Source organism: Primulina tabacum, chromosome 13 (genome assembly GCF_025594145.1).
Source record: "Primulina tabacum isolate GXHZ01 chromosome 13, ASM2559414v2, whole genome shotgun sequence".
NCBI classification, from domain to species: domain Eukaryota; kingdom Viridiplantae; phylum Streptophyta; class Magnoliopsida; order Lamiales; family Gesneriaceae; genus Primulina; species Primulina tabacum.
In genome coordinates, this window is record NC_134562.1 from 6,060,776 (window position 1) to 6,075,921 (window position 15,146).

The following is a 15,146-nucleotide window of genomic DNA, read 5'->3' on the forward strand; positions in this document are numbered from 1 at the left end:
ATTAGGCATCCTATTCCTAATAAAAAAGATTTATTAGATAGACTTGTTAATGCTATCATATTTTCAAAATTTGATTTAAAATCAGGATTTTGGCAGATTCAGGTAAAAGAATCAGATAGATATAAAACTGCTTTTAATGTTCCAATAGGACATTATGAATGGACAGTAATGCCATTTGGACTTAAAAATGCCCCTTCTGAATTTCAACAAATTATGAACGATATTTTTTATAATTACAGCAATTTTATAATTTTTTATATTGATGATATCTTAGTATTTTCTAATGATATTGAAATACATTTTAAACATTTAGATATATTTAAAAATATTGTTATTCAAAATGGACTTGTTATCTCAAAATCTAAAATGATTTTATTTCAAACTAATATTAGATTTCTTGGTCATATGATTGAGAAAGGAAAAATAATTCCTATACAGAGAAGTATATAATTTGGTTCAAAATTTCCTGATATTATAACTGATAAAACTCAGTTACAAAGATTTTTAGGAAGTTTAAATTATATTTCTCCTTATATTAAAGATCTTACTAAAGATTCTGCTATCTTATATGATAGATTAAAGAAAAATCCTTTACCTTGGTCTGAAAGACATACAATAGCTGTTAGAAATATTAAGGAAAATGTTAAAAATCTTTCTTGTCTTATGCTTGCTAATCCCCAATGGGATAAAATTGTGGAAACAGATGCTTCAGACATAGGTTTTGGAGGAATCTTAAAACAAAAAGATCCCCAAAATAAACAAGAATATCTTATTAGATTTTATTCTGGTAAATGGAATAATGCCCAGAAAAATTATTCCACAGTAGCAAAAGAAATCTTAGCTATTGTCAGATGTATTTTAAAATTTCAAGATGATTTATATAATCAAAAGTTTATTATAAAAACTGATTGCAAATCTGCAAAATTTATGTTTAATAAAGATTTTAAACATGATGTTTCTAAACAAATGTTTGCAAGATGGCAAGCTCATTTAGCTCCTTTTGATTTTGAAATCATTTATAAGAAATGTGAAGATAATCACTTGCCAGATTTCTTAACTCGAGAATATTTATCCTAATGTTTTCATCTACAGATATGTATTCCCGAGGAAGAGGAGAGTCCTCTTATAGAGGGCGAGGAGGTAGGGGAAAACCCCCTAATATCAATGCACAGCATGGAAAACAGAGGCTTATAGCCCAAAACTTATCCAGTTCATCAGCCAGTAATACTGAGCAAAATAATGAGTTATACAATGAATTTCAAGAATTCTTGAAACAAAAGAGAAGTAATACAGATTCTCAATCTTCAGCATCATATGCTAATATCATAAAAGACGATGATAATGATTCAGCTCTATATACAGAGACAAAACATCGAGAATTGATTTTTCTTATAGAAGAAAAAGATACCCAATGGGAAAAAACTCCATGGACTATCATGGAAAGATATCTAACCAATACATCATATGTATATGGTTCCTACAAGCAAAGAGGATTTTATGAAAATCTTCTGATATCTACAAAAAGTGTTGACATAACTCACTTTTTCATTAATACTCAGCAGAAAGGAAGTTATAACTTCTCAAAGTTTATAATTAAGAAGATTATATCTATTGAAGAATGGGGTATATCTCCATTAGTTGAAAAAGAATTTTATTCTGAAAATCATAAAATGAGTTTTAAATTCAATTTTTGGGATTATATTGAAAGTTTTAATAAAACCTTGTTTTATGAAAATGAGAAAAGAAAACATACTTGGTTTTTAAAGATTTGTGAAAATGTTTTTCACTACCCAGTTCTAAATTGGTTTTTAATATGGTGGAAGATTTTTGGTCCATCCGCAAAGATTTTGCCAAAGGTTTTTATAAAACCCATGAATACTTGGTTAAATATTTCTCCAAGTATTAAAAAATCATTTTCTGAACATTGGATCGATGGTAAGACTCTATGTCTATTTTTCATGAAATTTGGTATCCCATGGATCTGGAAATGGCAGCCAGAATTCGGTTACACTGATGAAGGTATCCCTTGCATATGGAGGGTTAGTTCCACAAAATTCTGGGACAAATTATTAAGAGATGATCCAGAAACTGGAAAACCATATGGTTATGAAACTCTTCATCAAATGGAAGAAAAAATTTCTTTATATCAACAAGAAATTAATAATCAACAAGAAAAGGAGAAAGCCTCTATGAGTCCTTTCAAGATTCTTACTCAGAAATATTCTGAAATATATTCAAAAGACAAAATGATTGAGATCTATATTGAAGAAATGAAAAAAGATCTTTTTCAGAATATTGGAGGTTCTGATTCCAAATCAGATAAATCTATGGCGTATGAATCTAGAGAAAATCAATTTATTCATCTAATGAAGATGCAAGATGCTCAAGACCCTGAGGATGATATTCCTCAATTTTCTCAAATAGATGACATTTTTGAGAAATTGAAAAATTCTTTAAAAGACAATATTAAAGATGATTAAGATCATCAGGAGAAAAATCTGCAGTTGGTGGAATATCACATCTTATCATGACATATCGTGACAAAAAGTGGGTGGCATATCACTTTTACTTTCTATAAAGTTTTTCATCTTTTTCTTTAATTTTCTTCTTACCTGTATTAGGTAAGTCCATACCAAATTGATCACAAAATTTACCTAATTGTTTTTTCTCAAGTAAATTCTGTCTTTTAATTTGATTATTTAATTTTAATTCATTACAGAGAGCTAAACCCTCTTTAATGCAAGTATTAATTAAATTTCCATAAGTATAATTATCATATGGAATATTAATCTCATCTTTTCTTAATACTTTTCTAATTCTTTCAGCAAATAGAAAAGGTAAACCATCTATAAATTTAGCTTTCCAGAAACTATTATTACAATCTGGTATCTCTCATATATACGAGATAAAAAGGTATCTTTATACCATCTAAAATCAGTAAGTGTTTTACATTTTAGATTAATTAATAAAGTACGAATCTTTTCACTATCATCAGTGAATTTTCCAGTAAAATGTTCAATCATAGTCATTATTAATGAATAAACAACATTTTCTGATTGAATATTATTCTCTATCTTAATAGAATTAATAATATCTTCCTTTTGGAATTGATTTAAATAGTTATCCCACCAACCTTTAAGTTGGCCAGTAAAACCTGATATAATCATCTTAGCAATATTTTTATCAGTATTGCCTGAAGTTTTACACACAGTACTATACATAAGCATTCTGTGAGCAGTATTATAAATTTGTTTATCACTAAAACCATCAATATTCCATTCATAAATACTTTTCCCATTATAACTATTAGCAAATATATATTCTTGTTCTTCAATAAGAACGTCCATGGGAGTAGGTATATTATAATAATATTTGGTTTGGGTAGGTCTATCTGCCCATTTAATTTTATTAATTTCTTCTTCAGAATGATCATTATCATTATCAAACTCTTCATTAAGAGTATTCAAATTCAGATTTTTAAATTTTTCTTCTAATAATTTTTCTATATCAGAAACAGAAGATTTAAATTTAAAATCCTTGATATCTGGAGGGGATTGAATAGAAGAAGTAGCAATAGAAACAATATTAGTTTCTTCTTCTTTAGTTTGAATATGAACATCTGGTTTAATTTGATTAATAGCCAGAATTATTTTATCAATACGGTACTTAAGAGAAACTATCTCTTCTCCTATTATCGTAAGATACAAATTTGTATAATTCTGTTTTTCAATTATCTGATTAATATGTTTAACAGTTATTTATAACATATCATTTTCAAATAATTTTGAAAAAGCAGTAAAATTTAAAATTTTATTATTCTTTTCTATAATAAAAGATTGTTGAGGAGGATAGACATATTTTTGAATCTGTCCTGTAGAAAGTTTATAATTTCTTTCAAGAATAGAAATATAATCTATAATAAATGTTTTAAAAAACCAAGGAACAAAATGAATCAATTTATTCTGGTTTTCACAATATTTATAAAATTCCGCAACAATATAATTAAACTCATCTTCAAAAAAACTTTTAAAGTACCAATTTCTGAAAGATTCCCATTTGGGTAAATAAAATTCTGCATTGATCCTTGCCCTAGCAAGAGATCCTTTAGTAAAATCAATTTTAGTTTTACTATCCATTAAATACTAAATTCATTTCTGAAACTGTATCAGTTTCTCTAACTTTTTGAAAGTTACTTTTATGCACAATATTATTCTGATTAATAATTAATTCATCTACTGTATCTTGTACAGGAGACTCAACATCTTCTCTTATCTGAGAAATAGAAGCTCTAGAAGTTTGAGGAATATCCACCAAATAATATAAAGGCGAAATAAAAGAATGACTAGATCTTGATCTAGTATAGATAGAAGATGGCAATAATCTTCTTTGTTCATTATTAAACTGTATTTGAACAGATCCTTCATTATTCTGAATAACTTGTTGTAAATCCCTATTTATTATAGGATTTCTAGGAACATCTTGTTCAATTATCCAGTTTTCTGGAAATTCAATTTCTTTCCATTTTATAGATCTACGGGTTGTAATATTAGATCTATTAAAATTAGTTTCTATAAGAATAGTTTCATTTAATTTTTTATCTATTCTTTTACACATAGGATTCAGTGTAAATAATGGCTTATAATAAATACGATAACAGATACATATGACTTCTGTGCCAGGAGTATAATTATAACCATGAGTTTTAACATTTAATGTTAAAGAATCTAATATATTAATATCAGACAAAGATAAAGATAAATTCGGATAAACATCAAAATATACTGGACCATGAGCCAGACTAGATTGAATTATTCCCATAAGGGATTGTTTCCAATTCAAATTTCTACCATCTCTTAAAGCTGCTATGAAGCTTTCTGGTAGTCCTTCTAATGTTAAAGGTCTAAAAGCTATTTGAATTAAACCTATATGCATGAATCTGTAATTTTTCCTATAAGGCAAAATATCTTTATTGTTTAACAATCTAATAGCCATTTCATTATTATGAAGTGGTACCGATGATTCTGTAGTTTTAACCACTTGTTTAAAACCAATTTTTTCAAAGGTTCCTAACTTATAGATCATTTTAGATTCTATCTTAGGAATAATCCATTTATTCAATAAATCTAAATTATCAGGTAAATCATATTCTTCATTCAAACTGTTTTGAACAGTTTCTTTAAAACCGAAAATATTCATTTGAATAAAAAGTGCTAAATTATTATCCAGACTATTTTCATGGCTCTGATACCATCTGGGGCTTGGGATCAAGATGAGTAATATGATATGTGGCGTTGTTACACCAAACTTTTCCTTAGTGGCTTTCGCACACATGGAGGTTATTGGTTTCCAGCCTATATACCATCTTCAACTCTTATTGAGCTAAAAAAAGGAAGAATTTAAATCCCAGAATAAAACGAATATAAGATTCATATTTGGAACTTTTACAAAACATAAAAGGATTTATAAAAGATATACCAAAGAAATTAAACAACAGAGGATTTTACCGAGTTCCACCTCAGAATCATAAATTCATAAAAAATCACCCATGAACGCCTTAAACGCCATCTCTCGGCTAAGCAGGTTAAAGGGCTACAACATGAATTTATTTTTCCTGGTTAAACTCGAACCTTGTGTTTACCATTTCCTGATTCATCTCTTTACCTTATGTTCTAACCAAAGACCCTTATATTACATTAAATTCCAAAAATTTAAATAGATCTTTTATTATCTCAATCTGATATCAAGAACAAATAAATATAGATCATGTCATAGTAAGGTAATAATTTAGCACAAATACTTTAGCCTGTCATTCAGGCTAATCTTATGAAAATAAAAATTAAAAAAAAACAGTAAATAGAAATAAAAACAGTAAGAACTTACAAAGTTGTTACCAGAACTTTAAATTTTATTGATAAGCTTCAGAAGGGTTTTTTAAGGCCAAATGACATTACTGTCCATTCATAATGTCCTATTGGAACATTAAAAGCAGTTTTATATCTATCTGATTCTTTTACCTGAATCTGCCAAAATCCTGATTTTAATACTCTTAATGAAGAGTTTGATAATGATAATGATCATTCTGAAGAAGAAATTAATAAAATTAAATGGGCAGATAGACCTACCCAAACTAAATATTATTATAATAGACCTACTCCCATGGACGTTCTTATTGAAGAACAAGAATATATATTTTCTAATAGTTATAATGGGAAAAGTATTTATGAATGGAATATTGATGGTTTTAGTGATAAACAAATTTATAATACTGCTCACAGAATGCTTATGTATAGTACTGTGTGTAAAACTTCAGGCAATACTGATAAAAATATTGCTAAGATGATTATATCAGGTTTTACTGGCCAACTTAAAGGTTGGTGGGATAACTATTTAAATCAATTCCATAAGAAAGATATTATTAATTCTATTAAGATAGAGAATAATATTCAATCAGAAAATGTTGTTTATTCATTAATAATGACTATGATTGAACATTTTACTGAAAAATTCACTGATGATAGTGAAAAGATTTGTATTTTATTAATTAATCTAAAATGTAAAACACTTGCAGATTTTAGATGGTATAAAGATACCTTTTTATCTCGGATATATGAGATACCAGATTGTAATAATAGTTTCTGGAAAGCTAAATTTATAGATGGTTTACCTTTTCTATTTGCTGAAAGAATTAGAAAAGTATTAAGAAAAGATGAGATTAATATTCCATATGATAATTATACTTATGGAAATTTAATTAATACTTGCATTAAAGAGGGTTTAGCTCTCTGTAATGAATTAAAATTAAATAATCAAATTAAAAGACAGAATTTACTTGAGAAAAAACAATTAGGTAAATTTTGTGATCAATTTGGTATGGACTTACCTAATACAGGTAAGAAGAAAATTAAAGAAAAAAATGAAAAACTTTATAGAAAGAAAAGATATTTGTCTGATAGACAAAGAGATAAAAAGAAGAAAAGAAAAGAAAGCCGTGATTTACGGAAAGAAGAAAAATACAAAAACAAATTAATAATTTGTAGAAAATGTAAAAAGCCAGGTCATTATGCTAATCAATGTTGGGCTAAAAACAAAATTAATAATTTAGATATAGATGATAATCTAAAAGAAACATTATTTAAAATAATAATGGATTCGAATAATAATTCTGACAGTGAAACTGAGAATTCTTCAGAATATTATATTTCAGAAGAAATAATAGATAGTGAATCAGATATTTCTAATGATTTAAATGAATGTAATAGTTGTATACAAGAAAATCTTGTTTAAATCATATAGAAGATAAAATGATGAATTTTATAAACTCATGTCTCAATTTCAGGATTTAAATATTAATGTGTTAACTAACAATAATATTTTAGAATTCCTTAAAATGATTAAGGATCCAGTTTTAAAATCCACAATTATTGATCAAATGGAGAATACTGCTTCAACTAGCAATAATAATAATAATATTCCTGTTAAACAAGAACAAGCTTACTCTATGAAAGAAGTTAAAAATCTTCTTCAACAGTAATATAGTAAACAGAATCCAGTTACTATACAGGATTTAGTTAAAGAAATAGAAAATCTTAAAGAACAAGTAAAAATTTTACAACACAATAATAATAGTTTAAATTATCGTGTTTCAATCATTGAAACTAATAATAATAATTCAGTTAATAATTCTGATAGTTTTGATAATCTACAAGATATTTCTTTTCCTGATCCAGATAAAAAACATTTATCTGTTTTGAGCATGATCATATCTAAAAAATGGTACATTAATATAACATTATTAATTGAAAATTCTTATAAAAAGAATTTCATTGCTATGATTGATAGTGGTGCAGATTTAAATGTTATACAGGAAGGATTAATTCCTACGAAATATTTTCATAAAACCACTCATTCTCTCTCTCATGCAGGAGGAGAACCATTAGAAATAAATTATAAATTACCAAAGGTTTATATTTGCAAAGATAAAAACTGTATTCAAACCAGTTTTTTATTAGCAAAAGATATTTCTAGCCAACTTATACTTGGTCTTCCTTTTATTTATCAAATTTATCCTTTAACTTATGTTGATGAAACAAGTATTATAGGTACTTTTCAACGTAATCCTATTTCCTTTAAGTTCATAACTAAACCTGTTCATAGAATTCTTAATGAATTACAAGAGAAGATTGATAGGAAAACTTTTCAGATTAATTCTTTAAAAGAAGAAGTTAATATATTAACTATAGATGATAAATTACAGAATCCTAAATTACAGGAGAAAATCAAACTTATTTATAATAAGTTCTCATTAGAAATATGTAATGATCTTCCAAATGCTTTTTGGAATAGAAAGAAGCATATTATCTCTCTCCCATATGAAGAGAATTTTGATGAAAAGAATATTCCTACCAAGGCTCGTCCTTGTCAAATGAATTCTGAATATTTAGAATTATGTAAGAATGAAATTCATTCTTTATTAGAAAAAGGATTGATAAAGCCTTCTCAATCTCCTTGGTCATGTACTGCTTTTTATGTTAATAAACATTCTGAACAGGAAAGAGGTGCTCCAAGATTAGTCATAAATTATAAACCTCTTAATAAGGTTCTAAAATGGATTAGGCATCCTATTCCTAATAAAAAAGATTTATTAGATAGACTTGTTAATGCTATCATATTTTCAAAATTTGATTTAAAATCAGGATTTTGGCAGATTCAGGTAAAAGAATCAGATAGATATAAAACTGCTTTTAATGTTCCAATAGGACATTATGAATGGACAGTAATGCCATTTGGCCTTAAAAATGCCCCTTCTGAATTTCAACAAATTATGAATGATATTTTTTATAATTACAGCAATTTTATAATTGTTTATATTGATGATATCTTAGTATTTTCTAATGATATTGAAATACATTTTAAATATTTAGATATATTTAAAAATATTGTTATTCAAAATGGACTTGTTATCTCAAAATCTAAAATGATTTTATTTCAAACTATTATTAGATTTCTTGGTCATATGATTGAGAAAGGAAAAATAATTCCTATACAGAGAAGTATAGAATTTGGTTCAAAATTTCCTGATATTATAACTGATAAAACTCAGTTACAAAGATTTTTAGGAAGTTTAAATTATATTTCTCCTTATATTAAAGATCTTACTAAAGATTCTGCTATCTTATATGATAGATTAAAGAAAAATCCTTTATCTTGGTCTGAAAGACATACAATAGCTGTTAGAAATATTAAGGAAAAGGTTAAAAACCTTCCTTGTCTTATGCTTGCTAATCCCCAATGGGATAAAATTGTGGAAACAGATGCTTTCAGATATAGGTTTTGGAGGAATCTTAAAACAAAAAGATCCCCAAAATAAACAAGAATATCTTATTAGATTTTATTCTGGTAAATGGAATAATGCCCAGAAAAATTATTCACAGTAGCAAAAGAAATCTTAGCTATTGTCAGATGTATTTTAAAATTTCAAGATGATTTATATAATCAAAAGTTTATTATAAAAACTGATTGCAAATCTGCAAAATTTATGTTTAATAAAGATTTTAAACATGATGTTTCTAAACAAATGTTTGCAAGATGGCAAGCTCATTTAGCTCCTTTTGATTTTGAAATCATTTATAAGAAAAGTGAAGATAATCAATTGCGAGATTTCTTAACTCGAGAATATTTATCCTAATGTTTTCATCTACAGATATGTATTCCCGAGGAAGAGGAGACCTCTTATAGAGGGCGAGGAGGTAGGGGAAAACCCCCTAATATCGTTGCACAGCATGGAAAACAGAGGCTTATAGCCCAAAACTTATCCAGTTCATCAGCCAGTAATACTGAGCAAAATAATGAGTTATACAATGAATTTCAAGAATTCTTGAAACAAAAGAGAAGTAATACAGATTCTCAATCTCCAGCATCATATGCTAATATCATAAAAGATGATGATAATGATTCAGCTCTATATACAGAGACAAAACATCGAGAATTGATTCTTCTTATAGAAGAAAAAGATACCCAATGGGAAAAAACTCCATGGACTATCATGGAAAGATATCTAACCAATACATCATATGTATATGGTTCCTACAAGCAAAGAGGATTTTATGAAAATCTTCTGATATCTACAAAAAGTGTTGACATAACTCACTTTTTCAGTAATACTCAGCAGAAAGGAAGTTATAACTTCTCAAAGTTTATAATTAAGAAGATTATATCTATTGAAGAATAGGGTATATCTCCATTAGTTGAAAAAGAATTTTATTCTGAAAATCATAAAATGAGTTTTAAATTCAATTTTTGGGATTATATTGAAAGTTTTAATAAAACCTTGTTTTATGAAAATGAGAAAAGAAAACATACTTGGTTTTTAAAGATTTGTGAAAATGTTTTTCACTACCCAGTTCCAAATTGGTTTTTAATATGGTGGAAGATTTTTGGTCCATCCGCAAAGATATTGCCAGAGGTTTTTATAAAACCCATGAATACTTGGTTAAATGTTTCTCCAAGTATTAAAAAATCATTTTCTGAACATTGGATCGATGGTAAGACTCTATGTCTATTTTTCATGGAATTTGGTATCCCATGGATCTGGAAATGGCAGCCAGAATTCGGTTACACTGATGAAGGTATCCCTTCTGAAGCTTATCAATAAAATTTAAAGTTCTGGTAACAACTTTGTAAGTTCTTACTGTTTTTATTTTCTGTTTTTATTTACTGTTTTTTTAATTTTTATTTTCATAACTTTAGCCTGAATGACAGGCTAAAGTATTTGTGCTAAATTATTACCTTACTATGACATGATCTATATTTATTTGTTTTTGAGATCAGATTGAGATAATAAAAGATCTATTTAAATTTTTGGAATTTAATGTAATATAAGAGTCTTTTGTTAGAACATAAGGTAAAGAGATGAACCAAGAAATGGTAAACACAAGGTTCGAGTTTAACCAGGAAAAATAAATTCATGTTATAGCCCTTTAGCCTGCTTAGCCGAGAAATGGCGTTTAAGGCGTTCATGGGTGATTTTTTATGAATTTATGATTCTGAGGTGGACCTCGGTAAAATCCTCTGTTGTTTAATTTCTTTGGTATATCTTTTATAAATCCTTTTATGTTTTGTAAAAGTTCCAAATATGAATCTTATATTCATTTTATTCTGGGATTTAAATTCTTCCTTTTCTTAGCTCAATAAGAGTTCAAGATGGTATATAGGCTGGAAACCAATAACCTCCATGTGTGCGAAAGCCAATAAGGAAAAGTTTGGTGTAACAACGCCACGTATCATATTCCTCGTCTTGATCCCAAGCCCCAGATGGCAATTAGAATCTATAATTTAATTAATTAATATAATTAATTAAGTAAATGATGGATTAGAAATGTAATAAGGATTTTATTAGTCTTATTGCATAAAAGGGAATTCGAAACATTCTTAACAAACAAGGCATAAATTTCAGCTCTCGAAATCCTATTTCTCTTGCAAGAAAACTTCGGCTTATCCCAATCAATAGTGTTGTCAATTTCTTCTTCGTGTTCTATCTCTACGCAAAATATCTTCAATTTTTCTAGTGCAATTTAGAAGAAGAATAAATATTCCACTCGTGGACTGGATTAGGAGATTGAAAAAATGAATCTTTGAAGAAAGTTTGTAGGGATATACAACAAGAGCTACATCCGCTAATATCGGATTAGTTGGAGCCAAGTGAAATTTCACTAAAGGTATATTTACAAACTCCCGATGAATGTTTATTCAATTTAAACCATACGAGTGTCCAAATATTTTTATTGTCAAAATAAAATTTTTAAACTTCCGCTGCCACTACAAAAAAAAATATTTGTATTAGCGACGGTTTAGCGACGTAACTTAAAACCGTCCAAAAAGTCACAGTCGCCTTACTATTGCGGCAGTTTTTCAAAACTCGTCGCTAATTAGCGACAGTTTTTGGGATAATCTGTCGCTAATTATATTATTTTTTCTTAAAAAAATAGTTTTATAATTTAATAAAAAAATATTTAGTTTTTATAATTATTTGTACATATTTTTAAATAATCTCCTCAACTCATCTAAATTAATATTTTCAAATTTGTAAATAATCTATGAAACGATTAAACCTTGCGATAAAATAAGTGAACAACAAAATTAAATAATGTCATAAAGCTGAAAAAACAAATCGTATATAAGTCTCAATAAATACAGTCGTAGATAAAATAAAAAACTAAGGAGACTGAGTTTTATCATCGTCGTATGCACCGTCGCTATCGCCATCACCGTCGTCGTGACCAAAGTCTTGTGATGGTGGAATGTACTCAGGCAAGTAGCTCAGGACCTTGCCCGAACGTCGATGATGTGATGATCCAGCTGCGTATGGGTCATCAAAATGTGATGACTCTCCTAAAGCGCGACCTCTGCTAGATGAGCCTCGACCATACAGAAATCGTCGGGATGTATGTGGCTATGGCTGCGGTAATTCAGCGATGAGTCGACGGACCTGGTCCTCCAGAATCGTCATCCTATCCTTCGACGAAGCATTCTCCTGTTGGATCGCCTCCAAAGTGGCTTGCGTCGCCTGCAGGTCGATAAGGAGATGCTCATTAATGCTTTTTTGTGCCTCCCACTCTGCTCGCATCCTCTTTGTATCCTGCGACCCTCTGCTGGAACTGCTCGAACCTCCACGTGGACGTCGAGCCATCTCATCCGGATAGATCGTGGAGGCCATGGAACCACATCCATACATTCGTCCCTTTTTCGGTCCACCGACGACCATGCTGAATATGATGTTCACCTCTCCCGAAGTAGGCGGACTAGGAATCGTCCCATCGTCGAGAGATGTCAAAGACTCGTTCATGTAAGCCTTCAGGCTTGCTATTTAAAAAAAGGATGTTATATATAAACAATATTTCCTAACACATTTTAAAATGATATAATTATAATTAAACATAATACTTACATCAACAAGTCGTGAACGCTCGTCCACAAACGATCTGTCGTCGTGTCGATGTGTGTGAAGATATAACTCCCACGACGTTGGATCTCAACAATGTTGTTCTCGTTGCATTATTAATTTGATTGTATGTAATTAGAGACGATAAAATCATATATTTTAATACTAACCACAATGTTTAATAATGAAATATTAACATACATACCAATTTCTGGCAAGTTCCGTTGTAAGTCTTCGAGCTAGCAATGTGCTTTGTAGTCCCAGTCCCAGGTCCTGCTGGCTCGCTATTCCTGTTATCCTTGTTTTTGGTTGCCCTATCCAGCCACTTCTCGTCACTCCATGCCAACATCCATGAAGCCCAGCGTTCGTCGCTGACTGTTTGCGGATGACGACCAACACTCCTCCATGAGTGAATAGTGCGATGATACTGTGTAGCTATGTTCTTGTACCATAGTTGTCTGATGGTATCGTCGAGATGATCTGACCATCTATATTTTTTCTGTCAATAAAATGCAAGACAACAGTAATGAGATTTATTGTTACTATGACGTAAAATTAATTTTAAAACCATAAATCAGAATTTTAAGCAATTACAATAAAAATCTATATACCATAACTTACAATGAACTCCTCCCAATACCATTGTCGCTGGTCTTCAGTAACATGCTTCCATGAATAGCTTTCATCGCATGTCTGTAACGAAAACTGAGCAGTAATGAACCGGATAACCTTATTATGATCTGGCATAAATATGTTATCGAAATTTTTAAAATTAGCGACGACAATTATATAAAATTTTTTACCAAAAAATGAGACTAAAAAAACAAAAAAAAACTAATTTTATAACTTACATGCCATTTGCGACCCATATCGGAGTACGACCATCATCCGAAGGTGATCCGTGCTGCTGCTCTGCCATATATACCTACAAAATCTATGTATGCAAACGATTCAGTAATTATGTGCACAAAATAAAATATATTTTATCTAAATTACAATTCAATCATAAATAAACTCAACCCTATTCATTTTCGTTGTAGATGTCACGAACATCGTCGCTCGAATACTGAACCTCTTCTGTTTCACTTTCAGTGCTGTTCAAATCAATTTCATTGTCGTACATAACATTAACATCGACTAGATTTTGAGACGTCAAAAGAAATTGAGTTGAAATGTCATGAGGTCCACATTCGTTGTTTTGAAATGCATCGTTCGCATCAATTTGATTATGCTCATTATTTGACTCAACATCAGTGACATAAGCTCGCCTACGTAGACTACTCACATACATCCAGTCTGATTCAGATCTATTTGTTGTTGGATAAGTCAAATACACAACTTGCGAAGCTAGCGTAGGTAACACAAATGGTTCATAGTATTCTAGATTCTTTTTTCGATTCACATCAACAATTATGTACTTTTTGTATATGCGTGTGCCCAAGCGAGGATGATTATCAAACCAGCAACACTTGAAAAGTACAACTTGTTTCATTGGTAGACCTGGGTATTCAATTTCTACTATTTCTTCAATTTGGCCATAAAATTCAGTCACATTTCCACTACTCATACGACCACTCACTTGAAGCCCCGAGTTATTTGTACCTTTAAACGAAGTGTCATGCACTGTGTGAAAGTTAAATCCATTAATGCAATAACTTTGGTAAGTTTTAACTTTCATCGAAGGACCTCGTGCAACTTTTTTAATAATTGGATTTTCAATTTGAACATCCGGCGAGGTAGCCTATGATAAAAAAGTTTTAAACCTTAAAGTTGCATTATTTAACAGTTTATTGAAATATGTAAATAAAATTATAAATTGTCATTTATACATATTGATGAAACCACTGAAATAAATTGTTTTGGATGTACGCCTCGACTGAAGAGTCATTCATCTCTGGATATTCCATACGGATGTAATTCTCATACATGCTGCAATGCATTGAATACAATTAAAAATCTGAAACGAGTGTTTATATAATTTAATGAATGTTATATACATAATACCTTACAAATGACTTTATTTCATTGCAATTGTGCTAAACATATGTTGAAACTGCATGATATTCTTCATTTGTTAGCCATCACTATTTTGCAGCTCCAATCTTCTTCCCACGAGTGCGGAATATTGAAAGAAGTAATGAGTTGTTAGTGTCAACGTCTGTGCTTTCATGAGCTTTCCCAGTTTTCTGCCTTCTAATGTTCGTTGAAT

General features: G+C 29.5%; 1 long non-coding RNA gene across 2 annotated transcripts; it reads right to left on the minus strand.

Annotated features, from left to right (window-relative positions):
* Positions 1–12,047: 12,047 nt before the first annotated feature.
* LOC142523391 (uncharacterized) lies at positions 12,048–14,339 on the minus strand. 2 transcript variants are annotated; one of them, XR_012814640.1, is made up of 4 exons: positions 13,958–14,339; positions 13,559–13,849; positions 13,139–13,436; positions 12,048–13,041 (listed from the first exon to the last, which is right to left on the minus strand). It is a non-coding gene; the product is annotated as an uncharacterized LOC142523391 (long non-coding RNA). The 2 variants fall into 2 exon arrangements; XR_012814639.1 differs by having other exon boundaries at positions 13,559–14,327.
* Positions 14,340–15,146: the final 807 nt, after the last annotated feature.